The sequence below is a fragment of the Etheostoma spectabile genome, chromosome 23 (genome assembly GCF_008692095.1).
Source record: "Etheostoma spectabile isolate EspeVRDwgs_2016 chromosome 23, UIUC_Espe_1.0, whole genome shotgun sequence".
NCBI lineage: Eukaryota > Metazoa > Chordata > Actinopteri > Perciformes > Percidae > Etheostoma > Etheostoma spectabile.
The window spans coordinates 22,490,018-22,505,827 of record NC_045755.1 but is presented as its reverse complement, the minus strand read 5'-3'; the positions used below and the strand labels follow the sequence as shown (position 1 = coordinate 22,505,827).

Sequence of the window (15,810 nt, the reverse complement as noted above, 5' to 3'; positions counted from 1 at the left end):
GCTAGCTAACGCTAGTCTACAAGCCCAGGCAACAGGAAGGTGAAGCTACGATTAACATTAGTCAACCTGTTTTTTTCAATGCCCACAAACTAACACATAAGTCTAACAAGTCTAACACTAACACTGAATTCATTGAATTCATGCATTTAACTTGAGAGCTAGCTATAACATTAGCTTAAAATGTTAAGATACATCTGTTACAATTAAGTTAACTTACTACACAACTGAGCTAGTCGCTCTAACGTTAACTAATGTTAATTTATCAAAACACAAACTGATAGCATTGGCTTGTGTTAACAGAACCTTGTTAAAGTAAAAAATATAACACACCAATGATTATAAATTGCTTACTTACCAAAAATGCAGAGCTATGGATCCAGCATTCAAGCAGCTACTAACAAGTGGATAACATACAATCCGCGCCTTCTGAACAAAGTGGCGGCATGTAAATGTGCTGTATTTATATAGCGCTTTTCTAGTCTTAAAGATCATCAGATAAACATTCACACTGGGGATTGAACCACCAACTTTCTGATTGGCAGGCAACCGCTCTACCACTGATCCACAGCCGCCCCTTGTCTGCACATGCGCAGTCCAGATAGTATGTGGAAATTAAAATGTACATATTTTTTTCTAATTACTTTTAATTGACTGAAATTAACTTGTTTTAAACAAGGGCAGTGCTTTTAAAAATTAATCATAAAAAATAAGTAGGATTTAATAACACATTCCAATCTATTAAATAAACCAGACTAAAAACGTGTAATATTTACAAGGGGTCAGAATAATTTTTTTCAGTGTAGGCAACCTAAGCCCCCCTCGGTCATAGGGCAGATATAGAAGGGAGAGCTGCAGCCTGGGGCGTTTACTATTCCATATAAATTTGGTAAAGGTTTTATTCAAGGAGGAAAAGAAGGCGGTTGGAATGTGTAAGGGGATGGACTGAAAAAGATATAAGAATTTTGGGAGAATGGACATTTTAATAATATTAATGCGACCTATCATAGAGATTGGCATCCCATCCCATCTTTCTAAGGAATCCAATACATTTTTTACCAAGGGATCATAATTAATTGAAACAATTTTCTTTATGTCAGGATTTATTTTAATTCCCAGGTAAGTGAAGCCTTCATAGGTACATGTAAATTGTGTCTGTATTGTAGTGTTATTTTTGTTCAGCATTAACAGGGAGCTTTTCTTTTGGTTAATTTTATACCCTGAGAATTCACCAAACCTCTTCAGAATTTGGCCAACAGCCTGGACAGACCTCTCTATATCAGTTAAGAACAAAACGACGTCATCTGCAAAAAGAGACAAGCGATGTTCTGTTCCCCCAATTTGAATACCAGTAATATCAGGGGAATTACGTATTGCCATAGCGAGTGGCTCGATTGCAAACAAGAAAAGAAGGGGCGATAATGGCCATCCTTGCCGTGTCGATCTACATATGCTAAAAGGACTTGATAACTGGCTGTTTGTTACAACTTTGGCTATGGGCTCTGTATATAGTAATTTAATCCATTTCAAATATTTTTGTGTCCCAAAAAGAAAACCCCATTCAATCCTGTCAAATGCCTTTTCGGCATCTAATGACAGAAAAGCATGATCCATGGCAAACTGTTTTTCGTAAAATATATTCAATAATTGGCGGGTATTGTGAAAAGCTTGGCGCCCAAGAACAAATCCATTTTGGTCATTCGGAATTAAGTTAGGAATATGTGATTCGATCCTCCGAGCTAGAGCTTTGCATAGTATTTTTGTGTCACATGACATCAAGGATATAGGCCTATATGAGCCCATGTCTGTCGGAGCTTTACCTGGTTTTAACAGAAGTGAAATAGCTGCCAATGTTAAGGATGGAGGTAGGATGCCCTTCTCATAGGACATTTCAAGTAGATGAGGTAATAATTTATCTGAAAATCTCTTATAAAGCTCAATAGGCAGGCCATCAGGGCCAGGGGCTTTACCTGCATTCATATGGGCAAGTGCCTCCTTAAGTTCCTGAATGCTCAGTTTTCCATCTAAATCATTTTTTTTCCTCAGACAAGGTTGGGAATTGGAGTTGGTCCAGAAACTGATCCTGTTTATCCATATTGTCTGGATATTGGGATGTATATACATTTTTATAATATTCTGCAAAAGTGTCATTTATACATTTTGGATCCACTACCTTCTCTCCATTTTCAAGTACAATCGAATTATTAGCCCTACTTGTCTGTATTTTTTTAAGCCTCCAAGCCAGGAGTTTTCCTGTCTTCTTACCCTGATCATAGTACGACTGTTTCAACCACAGTAAACACGTTGCTATTTTATTGGTAGTGAGTTCATTATATTCAGATTTTAATAGGAGAAGCTTTTTATACTTTTCAGTTTCATCACAGTAATACAGCTGGTCCTGCAGTTCCTTTATTTGCTTGTCAATATCTTTCAGTTTATTTAGATGTATTTTAGATTTATGCCGAGTGTAGCTCATTATTTCCCCCCTTATATAGGCTTTAAATGCTTCCCATTTTATTGATGCACTGGTCTGGTCTTTATTAAAATTAAAACATTCCGTTATTTTTTCTTCAAGAAATTCCTCAAATTCTGCGAACTTCAGCCATTTAGCTTGAAACCGAAATGGAAGTGGAGATGACTAAAAATTGGGAAACTCAATTGATAAGATAATTGGGGCGTGGTCTGAGAGTAGTATAGTCTCATACCAGCAATTCTGAATCTTAGATATCAGATCAGAAGAAATGAAAAAAAATCTATCCGAGAATATGTTTTATAGGTAGCAGAGAAACATGAATACTCAATCTTACTCGGATAAAGTTGTCTCCAAATCTCCACTAAATTAAGATCTTTCATAAATTTTCCAATCATTTTCCTGGCTTGTTGGTGGGATGTGTCGGAGCTATTTGAACGGTCTACTACAGGATGTATCACACAATTAAAATCTCCTCCGATGATGAACTGGCCCCTATAACACGACACAGTTAAAAAGAAATGTTGATAAAAGGCAGGATCATCCCCATTGGGGGCGTATAGACATACCAAGTTGACTAATGTAGAGATTATAGTTCCACTAAGTATAATAAATCTCCCAGATCGATCCAGATATTTGTCTTTTAGATCAAAAGGAACTGATTAATGGATCAATATTATGACCCCTCTTGCATGAGTCATAAAACTAGAGGAGAATACCTGACCAGGCCACCTAGATTTAATCTTATTCACATCTTTATCTACCAAGTATGTCTCTTGTAAGAAACAGACTGTGCTCTTCATTTGTTTAATTCTGCCCAGTACCTGTTTAAGCTTGACAATTTTGTTTAGACCTCTTACATTCCAACTGGACACATTTATAACTGAGGTATCGAACATAAATCACGTAAATGAAAATATCTCAGGCCGTGTAAAGTCATCAAACACAAAATAATCTGGAGTGAGCCCCTTATTACAAAACCCCACACATTTCCCCAAACGAAATGTGATGTTAAACCCTTTAAGACTAGGAACTTGGGTTATATAAAACGTTTCATCCACGTAGTGGGTAACGTGTAAATCTGCACACATAACATAGCCACACATGAGCTAGCTGTAGTAGAAATGTTTGGACCATAATAAAATTTGACGCACATAAACGTGCACCCAGTACATGATAAATCAAAAATCTATATCAATAATACAAAAAACATATCTTAAGACAATTGTGCCAGTAACGTATTTTAACAAAAAAGGCAACTTACGAAATTATCCGTTGAGTTTTGTAGTTTTTGGCCATACTCGTCAGTGGCTCCATTGCAAGAGGAAAGAAAAGAAAAAGATTTAAGTTACGGAGTCGTCACAAGTCTGCGAGCTTATTTCCTGAACTTATTCTTCAGCCTCAACAACCGATTTAAAAATCCTGCGTTTGTCATTGCGCGTGATGATCAGGTGAGCTGGGTACAGCATGCCATACCGAACATTCAGTGCACGAAGCTGGGTTTTCACACTGTTGAAGCGCTGTTGCAGTTTACGTGTCTCTGCGGAGAGGTCAGGGAAAAAGGCGACTCGTTGATTCTCATAACGTACCTCCGTCATTTTCCTGGCGCCTCTCAGGGTTGCTTCCCGGTCCCGGTAGTTCAGAAACTTCATTATTATCACCCGTGGCAATGTAGATTTAGGGTTAAATGGGGGACAGGGTGAGACCTTCATCTAGTGTATCTCGGAGCCACTTCTCCAGAAAACCACACAGATCTGAGCCTTCCGATTTTTTGGGTAGCCCAACCAGTCTCAATTTAGAGCGTCTGCTTCTGTCTTCTTGCTCTGTAATTCTGTCACAAAGGGTCTCCACAGTTTTCTCCAGTATTTTAACTTTGCCTTGAAGAGAAGTTACATCATCTTCTGTTTGAGAGATTCGCTCCTCCGTCTCATTGATTCTTTGAGAGTGTAACTGTATATCCCCTTTTATATCGTTAATTGCTTACAGCATGTTGGTAGATTGTTTGGCTATGTCCCCCTTTAACGACAGAATTTCCTTAAGAATGTCACCATTTGTCGGGCTCAACGCCGCTGGCGCCTCCGGTGTTTCAGGTGTCGTTAGAGTCTCCGATGCCTCCCATATATTGGCCTCATTGGGAATATCCAGTGCCGTTTTGATAGCAATAGCCGTGTCCACATTAGCCCCTTTGCCTTGTGAAGCCGTTTTACCCGGTTGTTGGCCAGTTTTAGTGTTTTTGGGTGGCATATTGTCCAGTAGAAGCGCGTGTGTCAAGAACAAGTAAAATTATGTTTATTGGTCCTAGTTAAGGATAGTTTCAAGGGATTTAACAGCGAGCCTCACGCACATGCAACCTACCACTAAGACGCCATAACCGGAAGTCCCAGACTTATTTGTTTAATCAAGATTTAAATGACCATGACATTCTCAATTTGTCCAAACCCTTACTGAATACAAATTATACATTATAAGCTGTGTCCTTACCCTCGACTTTGTCTTTTGAGGTTCACCTCAGTAATTCAGGCTGTCTTACATTGTATACATACAGCATATGCAACATAGACTAAATATTTGGGAATATATACTTGGGAATTTGGCAACAATCTAGTGTCAACCAAATGAAAGAGGCCTCTTTACTGAATGTTCTGTACCATTAATGAAAGAGTGGCCTCTCTCTTAAGGCCAATTTATAAATCAAACGCTTAGGTAAATGCGTAGGTACATGTAAATACACACCTTGGGGCGGCTGTGGCTCAGTGGTAATGTGCCAATCAGAAAGTTGATAGTTCGATCCTTGGCCCTCCAGTCCCATGTTGAATTTTCTTTGGCCAAGATGCTGAACCCTGAGTTGCTCCCGATGCTGCACAATCAGAGTGTAAACCATGTAAAAGCGCTTTGAGTAGTTGTTAAGACTAGAAAAGCGCTATATAAGAACAGTCCATTTACATTAACGCCGTACCCTTCACTGTAGCCTGACATGCACCTCTCACAAAAAGTAACTACACATTGCGGCAACGCAGACCGCAAAGCAGACTGCAACAACTGTGGCTGTGTCTCAAATCACGCACTTACGTTAGTGCACTTACAGAAGTAAACTTTGTGCACTACGTACTGTCTAGCATAGTGCGTAAATTTCGACAGAGGAGTGTTGTCTCAAATCGCGCACTGCCATGTGCACTTACCGGAAATGACGATCACATTTAATCCTTTCTTCTTCTGTATAATTGGGAATTTCACCAAGGGGTGGGGGGGGAGCATTCCAGTCTGCTATTGTTTTTCGTGAAAAATAATTCCTGCTTTGTTTTTGATACTTTAGCAAAAATAAATGTGGTTTTTATTTGCTCCGTGTCATGCCAGGATGACGACAGCGACGCCGCCGTCATGCCCCCCCCCCATTAGCTGAAAACTGTACAAACTTTATTGTAATATTCCTTCTTGTTACTGCACTCTTTTCAACTAATTAATTATACCTATTCTTTGCAGTCCACTCTTTTATGTATATGCTTATGTTTATGCTCTAAAGATAAGTAACGTTAATATATTACTTTTCATTTTAATGCTCAACGGTTTCATGAGGACATCCGTGTGGCCCAGAGATAAGACTGTTGTTGTGAAGCATTTCCCTTACAACTTACCTAATAGACAAAACATCATTACATATTTTATATAAGTTGTATTTTTGTTCTAAATCGTCTTCATACATGACGATTCAATAGTGAAAGCAGAAGGAACAGAATTGACAGTTAAATAGATCCCATTCCTCTATTCGTATATGCAACATTATATGCTTGCAACAGTCATGCAACGTGTAATACAAAAGATAACAAAGTTAAATACTTTTAATATAATTGTATTTAAAAGTGTGCTTGTAGTTCTGCAGGCTCCCCCCCCCCCCAGGCCGTAGCTAGTCTGACGGGGACAGGGACATGAGGGGGGACTTCAGGTTCTCCAGGGGATCCTTCTACGGTCTGATGGCCATCGTCGCACCTAAATGACGGACCTTTATTCCTCGTTTGTCCCTGAAGAGATGGGTTATACTGGATATTCATCGGGGGAGGCAGTATGAACAGTATATACATCAGGTGGAGGCAATAACAGTGGATACGTTTTAACATAACGCTACTGTTAACGTTATCGGCAGACAATCAGCTGATCGCTATTTCGCTGTACATCGGAATATGTACAACTTGTTAAGATCACACTTCTGACACTAAAATCTTCTAAAGTGGGACGATAGTTTAACACAAACAACAATATACTACAACACATGTAACATTAGCTTAGAACTTATTTGCCAATATGGTTAAACTGCCGCTGTTAACTAGCTAAGGTTGGCTTGCTAGCAAGTCAAATTACGGTACTACTAAAGGTTATAATTCGTGGTACAAAAATCAGTACCGACTGTAAAATTAACCAAATATACAAATACATTATACTGTATGTTATACAGTATAGCAAAAAGACTCACGTTCAACTTTGTATTGCTCCGTTGGTCTCGCTATCGCGTCTTCGGCTGCCATTAACAAAAGTTTTTCAACTTGTGTTAGCTCCGCCCCTTCCGCTACGTAGCCAAGATGGCGACCGTTGAGTGTGGAAAGTGTTTATCGATCTACACTCAATTTTTTTTTAGTTTTGAGTGCACCATCCGGGTATTTAAGTGTACTTAATTTGACCGCACTTCGACAATGTGAACGCACTATGTACTCAAATAGTTAGTATTTAGTACAGAAGTGCGCGATTTGAGACACAGCCTGTAATTGGTCCGCTTGGCCGTGGCTTGGTAGTGTCACATTTCCCCTGGCTCATTTCCCTTTCCATAAACAACATGAAATCAAGGAAAGAGTTAACTTTTCCTGCAACAGCTTTCAGACCGTGGTCCAAAAGCATAGGGAAGACACTTTGTTATAATCACTATGCCTGCAGAGTTGGGATTCGCTCCAAAGCTAATCTACTATCACTCTTTCACTCCCTCTACCACACACTCCGCACACCTACACACATTTCGGCTATTCCTGCTATTCTCTTAAAGAGATACGCTAGAACAAGGCAGAGCGCACACAAATATAAACCTCAAGCCACTTTTTACATGGCGTAAACTCTGCGTAGAGCCCCCGCAGAATAATGAATCCCATTTTAAATATTGTCATCAGAAAACCTGTTTAATGTGATCAAGTAGATCTCGTGTTAGACCTGAAGGATGGAAAAAACAAGCCTGCATTCCTGCAAGCTGACATGACAAGGGCACTTCATTGTTAAATAGTGTGAAACTTTACTTGATGTTCATTGTGTGCCATTAGTCTTATGTAAATATAAATGATGAATGCTTAATTCTGTGTTGGAGATAGAGGAACCATTAGCAATCAGTTAATGTGCATTCAGCATCACAGCTTCTAACAGCACTTGTTAATTATCTCCAGAGTTGCAGGTGAATCAATCATAAGTGCAATGATAATTCCACTTTATACTTGTGCTGGTAGACACCACTTTTGTTTATTTATTTATTATTTTCTTTTCATGACCAGATACTTAAGAAGCAATCTAGTCTCAATCTATTGTTTTAAATGGCTGAAGTAACATTTATGCCAGGTTAAAATATTATGAATAATAAATACAGTATATACTGCACCATTGTAGTGTTTATCCATAAACATGCTCATGTTTGAGGAGTAGCCTTATACTGTATCTCCTTAGAAATCAAGACTATGCGCTGCAAAACTTCAGATCCACACTCATTGTTCTTAGATTTAGCCTTTAGAAATATTAAAATATTGCTTTAAATTCTCTGTGAAACTAAATTTAAATCATATAAGCCATAGTTACTGTACTATACCGTCAGTTAACATCCAGCAGCTGTATGTTGTTTAGACTCCATTGTAAATCCAATTTGTGCCACCAGTTCTTTTGCCTCAGTGATGGAGAGCACTTTTGAATTGCTCCCAGTGTGTAACTAATTCAGTTCCACCTGAACGATGGCCTCTTTCTGCTGTATTCACTCAAACAGCAGGGCCTTTCATTATTCTGATCAATCCAACAGCAGCTGTCTATGTCCTGTCGGGTTAATCTCATACTGTCCTCCCCAGAAAAATGATAGCATTTGTTCAAAAGCTTTACATGACCTGTGTATTTATTTCTGACAGGTAACCTCTTGTGGCTGTACAAATGACAACTGTTCCATTAGAAGCAAACGTGAAAGTACCGGTAATAGACATTGTCACACAGCACAATATCTCTTTTATGGGTGGACAGTTGGACATGTAAAGCGTCTGGCTTTGACAGCAGGGTTAACAGTTCGACTATCTCAGTAAATATTTTCTTTTATTCATGAGCACAATCTTTCCCTGAGCTTAGTGAAGTAGGTTTAGGTTCTAAAATGTGAGACTAAAACCAACTGTAGTTGTATCAAAGTTCATATAAACCACATTAAATATGCTTGGTTACAACAACCCCTGACTAAAAAAGGTTTCAAAGAAAACCACTGCTCTACACAATTTTTATCCACTTTATTGATATTGGCATCCATACTGACCTTATTAGGCAGATTGTGGATTTACTAAATGTGACTACTAAAATATAAACTAAATATTTATATAGTTAAAGGAATAATCTTGAAGATTTTAATTTAGTAAACGTCTGTTAAAAATCTAGCTCTAAATAAGGCAAAGCAAATGACAACACAATGACTATGTATCTGTGTCCTCTCAGAAAGTCTTCATGGGAACAAGATAACAAAATTGCATAATGAAGATTACATGATTAGATTAGATTGGCATTTTAGCATTCCTAAAAGGGAGTTTTTCCTCACCACTGTCGCATTGTTGCTTGCTCTGGAGGGAACAACTAGAACTGTCGGGTCCTTGTAAATTATATGGTCTAGTGTGGTCTAAACCTACTCTATCTGTAAAGTGTCTTGAGATAACTCTTGTTATAAATTGATACTATAAATAAAATTGAATTGAATTGAAATAGGCACAGCTGTAATGTCAGGATATGTAACATATTTGCTTCCTTATCAACATAATCCTAAGTATCTAGTAAAAACTTGTTGCTATTTGTCCAGAGTATGTGAAGACCCTTTCTATTAGCACCGTTTTGTGTGGAACCAGAGTTGTGATACATTTTGACAGCTCCCAGGCCCCAGTAGTTATTGAGTAAGTGCAGCTGACACATTCCTTCACAAAGTCATTCAGCACAAGACACCCAAGTGTGCCCGCATTGTAACTATTTCTTGACATCTATGTGAGCTGTAGGATACAGAGTGTGCATACTTTTCTGGATGAAGCTTTGGGCATCTTGTCTGATGAATCACTTCCTCACTCTTCTATGTCTACTTTCCCAGCCCCACGGCTACACTCAAGCTACAGTTTATACTGTAGTTGACTAAGAAATCTCCACTCAAGCTCCAATTGCTTGCTTGTCCTGGAGCTTTCAATCATATCACATGTCTTCATGAACCGATGGAATCGTAGATGGGTCCTAAAAGTTCCTGTAAAAATACCATAAGCATAAGATACACTTATTGAGAACATCTTGCTTCTTGAATGAATGGAATATGTGTTTGGCCATCATATTTGCTATATTAAAAGGGCACTCATTTTACAAGTCAAGGCTGGCCTATAAGATACCTTAGTTTTGTAATTGATACAATACTTTGAGGAATGTAAATGTTCTCCTCAATCCCCTAATAAAAGAAGCTACATTTGAAATATTGTCTATATATATGAATTTTGCGTCGTCACTCACATGCAGGCACCTGACACACATACGCACAGTGTTGCCAACTTGGGCTAGACTTACACTAGCCAGGTCATTTAGCCAGGGCATAACCCTGAACGTGGAGTATATCACCAAAAATAATTACAAATGTGAGCCAACGTGAAGCTTACCAAACAAGTAATGTGTGTGAAGGTGATATTGTAACATAACCTGTCAAAATAAATGCAGGTCTCTAAACTCAATGTGTGGGCGGGTCTGGTGGTCAGCCATGAGTGACATAAGTTACAGTACAGAAGACATAGCAAAGCTTACACATTTTGTACATCACAATTCAATTAATATGGAAAGTAAGTCAAGTTTATGAGTTACACATCTCAATGTTTAAAGGAATAAGACATCTAGGCTAAAGTTGCAGTTGCAACATATAATTCAAAAACACAAAGGCACGTTCCAGTTCTTAATGAATTAAGACTAAACAGAGGGTTAATACATGAACAATATACAAGGTATTTGGAGAGAAAAAGTAGGCACAGCTGCTGAGATTTAAGAAGGGAGAATATACTACTATTCCCTAAATATGCCCTACTAAACCCAGAGAACACCAACCCTGTTAAACAAGTAAGCAAAGTAAGCTTAGTAAGTTCTAATCAAAAGGAGGAATGGATGGACGAATGGATAGATGTATGAATGGATGGAGTCACTGCCTATGGGAATCGTCCCGACGGTGGGTGGCTGTGGTGGTTTTAGAGGGCCTGAGAAACTCATTTTTTCAGCTGGCTAGTTCCCTCGGAGCAACTCCGCTAAGCTTCTGTCTCTCTCTCTCTCTGTAGCAGCAGGTGAAGCTTCATAGTCTAGTGCCACCCCATAGAGCCCATTGTGAACCCGGAAATGTTGAGTACACAAAGTTTATTGCATAAGTGTAAAAGTATGGGTTCCCTTATACGGAAAATGTTGGATGCTAATTTGCATATGTTGAGCAATTTGATAATTAGCTTTATTGCTTAACGCCCATTTTGACCACCATTTTGCATGTATGGCCTTTTTCTACAATAGTGAGTGGTTTTAGAGGTTTTAGAGGATGCGATTTCTTTCTGGCATTTTCAGATTTCAAAGGAGTAATTTAGTACTTTTTGTGATTTATTTGGTAATTTCAATTACTTTCAGGCATAATTATAGGTTATTTTATGGTAAACCAATCTTACCGAATCATGAGTGCTCTTGGGAATGTTGATGCATTGTTTCAGGGTGTAGTTAAGATAATCCCCTCCTGACACTTTTGAATATCCAATGCTTTAGGATAAATGATGGATCTTTGTTAATTAGTAAAATTAGCATAATTGCAGAATCGGCCAAAATTGCAATAGATTTTGCACAGTGCAATCAGTTTTACAATATTGGAGTAGTTTAATAGGTTTTAGAGGATGCTGAATTCTATTCTGGCATTTTCAGACTTCAAAAGGGTAATTCTACAACAAATTTGGATTAATTTAAACACATTTTTTTAACTTGGGACAAACGTTTAGGCATTTCAGTTAAACCTATAATCCACATTTCAACTCTGCTCTTTGATGTGAATTTTGATAACCTAAGTTTGTTGCATTTTTGAGGTCCGGTCTGTTTTCATGCAAATAAAGTGGCAGTAGCTGTTGAAGTTGTAATAAGTATGTTGTAAAGCAAGGGAGCATAGTCTAGTTTTAAAGTAGTTGAAACATTAAAATGTATGGAAATTAATCATTAAAAGGAAGTAGTTTCCCAAATAGCCTGTCTTTTTAAACAGAACGCGGCGTTATTAACTCATAGCCAAATCGAACAAGCTAATCCAAACCACCAAAACTTTAAGGAACGATAATTTTGGTACAACATAACTTAAGTTGCGTGTTCTGCAATAGAGCTTGTCGGTACATGATCTGTCCTGCGCATGTGCAAGATGTTAACGCACGCGCAGATGTATTTATGATGAACGCATATTTATGACCTTTTCGATACTGAACAATCTGTTCCGTAGATAGTTAAAGAAAGTCTGTTCACCCACACTGGAAAGCTAACGTTAGTTTAGTGACAGCTAATTCAGATAACCACCAGCTGAACAGCATGTAAAAGACCCTCAAAACCCTCAAACTGTTGAAATATATAACGCTGTTACGTCAGTTCTACTTTACTTGTGTCATTAAAATCCAATCACTCAATACTTGTCTTTATTATTACGTAAAGTCTTAATTAGCTGGAGCTGCTTTTCCTAGGGTTTTGTTTGAATAACGTTTTTAGGTGAATCAAAAATGTCGGTTAGCAATAAAAGCTGTTAGCTAAATTAGCATAATTTACCGGTGGAGGGTAACCGGTCTTTAGCTAAATTTATGGTTCCAGTCTGCCATCCCCAGCCACCCGATGCTGTCATTTCGTCCCGCTCATTTATCGTGGTTTGGCCATCGTTAGGACAGTGGCAGATCTTGCAGCCAGCAGGGACGTTGGCTTAATTGTACGACACCCAACATTTGTCATCTTTGACAATATTTGCAGGTGTCTGCAAAGGACCATGAGAGACATAGAAGAGCAGGACAGAGCCCCCACAGAGACAAGCTCTCATTGGGTACACCTTACCTAGTCGAGACAAAGTCTTAAAAAAAAAAGCACAACAAACAAAGGCGAGCAAAATCCTGTTACTTTCAAGGGAGGAAGTAATATCATGATGGTCAGTTTAAGCTGACAGCATTGCCACTTTGATGAGGGGATATATCACTTATAACTTACATGTTGTCAGACATGGGGCTTCAACTGTTCACAATTTTCAGTGTGACACAGATGTCTTTGCTTAGGTTTAAAGGTGTTTGAAGGGTGGCATCATAAACCTACAGATGGAATGGCACAGTTCTCAGCATAAATGCAATTGCAGAGAAAACTGAGTGATCAATGTGGTTCCACTCTGGCCATGCATGCTATTTTGGGATGTGATTCCACCTCATATCCTGTGGGAAGGGGAAGGTGTCTGCACTCAAGGCCAAAGAGTTGTTCTGGTAAGCTTCTCCACTGCATTGGAGAGGCAGAAGCCCCAACGTTACAGATCACAAAAGCAACAAGGGCGTTCTTTCTGGCTCTGTACAATCAGAGGAACTTTGTAACCTTGAATGCAACCAGGTATGGAATTTACCGAAAAGCGCCAAAGGCCCCCAGCACCGAAGTCACTCCTTGCCTTCATGGAAGACGTGTCCCCTCAGGCACTGCTATGGAAAGCAGCAGACCAGCCTGATCCACCAGCTGTGGATATCACCTTATTTGGATGGACAATAATATGGGTCTAAATGAAGGAGAGGAACTGATTGTGCCACCCAGGATTCAAGTCTCTTGGTTAGCCTTACGTCTGGTGGGGTGACTCGGTTGGGCCAGACTCGGCGGAGTTTTAACTGGGTCTTGTTGGATCTTGCGACGTGGGGACCAACATGGGCAGCCATTTGGACGTTGCCCTAGCAACTTACAGGGTCTGTCTGGTATGGCATATATAAAGTGTATATTTGTACATAGTTTGTTTATCACACATGATGAGGGGCTTAGGTGATGTCATGTCATTGGGTGTCTTAAATAGCTACCCCATTAATATGTATCGTACAGTTGCAAGATCAGAAGAAGTTATTTCAAATACCTGCAGCTTTTTCCTCCAGAAATGCATAACATTCAGCCAAACAAAGATCCATCATTCATCCTAAAGCATTGGATATTCAAAAGTGTCAGGAGGGGATTTATCTTAACTACACCCTGAAAACAATGCATCAACATTCACAAGAACACTCATGTTTACTGTAATGTAAGATTGTGTTTACCATAAAATAACCTATAATTATGCCTGAAAGTAATCGGAACTTACCAAAATAAATCACAAAAAGTACTAAAATTAGCTCTTTGAAATCTGAAAATGCCAGAAAAGAAATCAGCATCCTCTAAAACCTCTAAAACCACTCACATATTGTAGAAATTGGCCATACAGTGCAAAAGATGTGGTCAAACTGGACGATTAAGCTAATAATGCTAATTATGCTAATTATGCAAATTGCTCAACATATGCAAATTAGCATCCAGCAGTTTCTGTATACTAGGGACCCATACTTCACACTTATGCAATAAAACTTTGGTGTACTCAACATTTCCGGGTTCACCTAGTTGGCTACTAGACTATCAGGTCACCACCAGACGGTGACTGAAAAGGTGCTGAAATAGGTTCTTAAGCTCCAACTTTTGGTGAGTCGAACAAAGAGATTGATAAGATGATCTTGGTTGACCTTTCTTTGAAAACTTCTTCAATGCTTTATTTGAAGTCAGGGATCTGTCTGAAAGTTCAAGCACACATGGTCCCATGGGCCGCTTGCGTTAGAGAAGATAGGGATGCTGGAGAAAGTGAATATCAACCAACCAAGCGACCAGGAATCATCAGCCCTACTCCTCTCTCTCTCTTCCCTTGTTTCCAATCCACCTCTATTTCAATCAGGAGGAACTTGTTCACAGATATGCAAAGATTTATTGAACATAAGCATAATAAAATGTACAGTCTTTGAAGGTTAGACTCCATTGTTATAAAATCATTTTTAAAAGGGGTAAAGACAATCCATCCGATGGAGTGTAGACACTGGAGATGGCGGCAAAGGAGCTCGAAGACCAGACCAAAGGAGTCGATGGAGCGTCCAGCAGGAGGAAGATCCAGGATGCCTTTGGGTGGCAATGACTGGAGGTGGAAGGGGAGGAGGAAGGTTGCACGCTTTGCCTGAAATGACAGCTGACAGCAGCAGGGAGAGAAACAGATTTAAAGCAAAATTGAGATGCTGTGATTGGCCCTTGGAATTCATGGCCGATTCTTAGTTTAATAGGAAGGTGAACGTCTCCAACAGCTGATTGGATTTAGGAAGAGAGCAGTAATTAAGTGTTAAGTGTTCTTCCTGCAACAATAAATGCTGAGCTACATTTCAATCAGGAGAGACTTGTTTGCAGATATGCAAAGGTTTATCGAACATAAGCATTATAAAATGTACAGTCTTTGGAACTCTGGAGTGAAATCTTGCCTGCAAATTAAAGACAAAAGTAATCATGGCACACCAGTCCGGTGGCAAAGTAATGCCAACAAATCTCAGCATTAGAGAGTTTTTTTAGAATTAATTATTGTTTAGGTCTAGTCATTTATTAAGACATGTATTTATTTATTCAGTCATTCATTTATGTATTTATGTAACCATTTATATATTTATGTAACCATTTATTTTTTTACTTTTTAAAACCCCGCACAATATTACTCTGAAGACGTGAGAAGATGAACAGACCGTGAAGGGCACACTACCACCAGTTATATGCCTGCGTACTAGAAGTTAACACTATTTTATGCAAAATGGCATGTGGAATTGGCTGCCCGAGGTCCGGGCTCCCTAAATCAGCACTCCAGGAAATTAGGTTTAATGACAGAGCTACTGTTAGCACGTTAGAAACTGAGCTGCCTAGCCTGGCTTACCAGTGGGACAGACTTGAATCCTATTTTGATTTTAGATTGTCAGGACACAGGAATGTCACCAAGACAGTGGTGGATTGCCATGATGAAAGAACCAGAGAAGGAGCTTAAAAGCAGGATCTGTTCCTCCTGCAAAATTGTGCCATTTGGGTCC

At 39.0% G+C, this 15,810-nt stretch overlaps 1 protein-coding gene across 1 annotated transcript in view; it reads left to right on the top strand.

Moving 5' to 3' along the window:
* The window catches only part of large1 (LARGE xylosyl- and glucuronyltransferase 1), a 181,839-nt gene that overhangs the window by 83,644 nt on the left and 82,385 nt on the right, over positions 1 to 15,810 (top strand). The window lies entirely within an intron of this gene.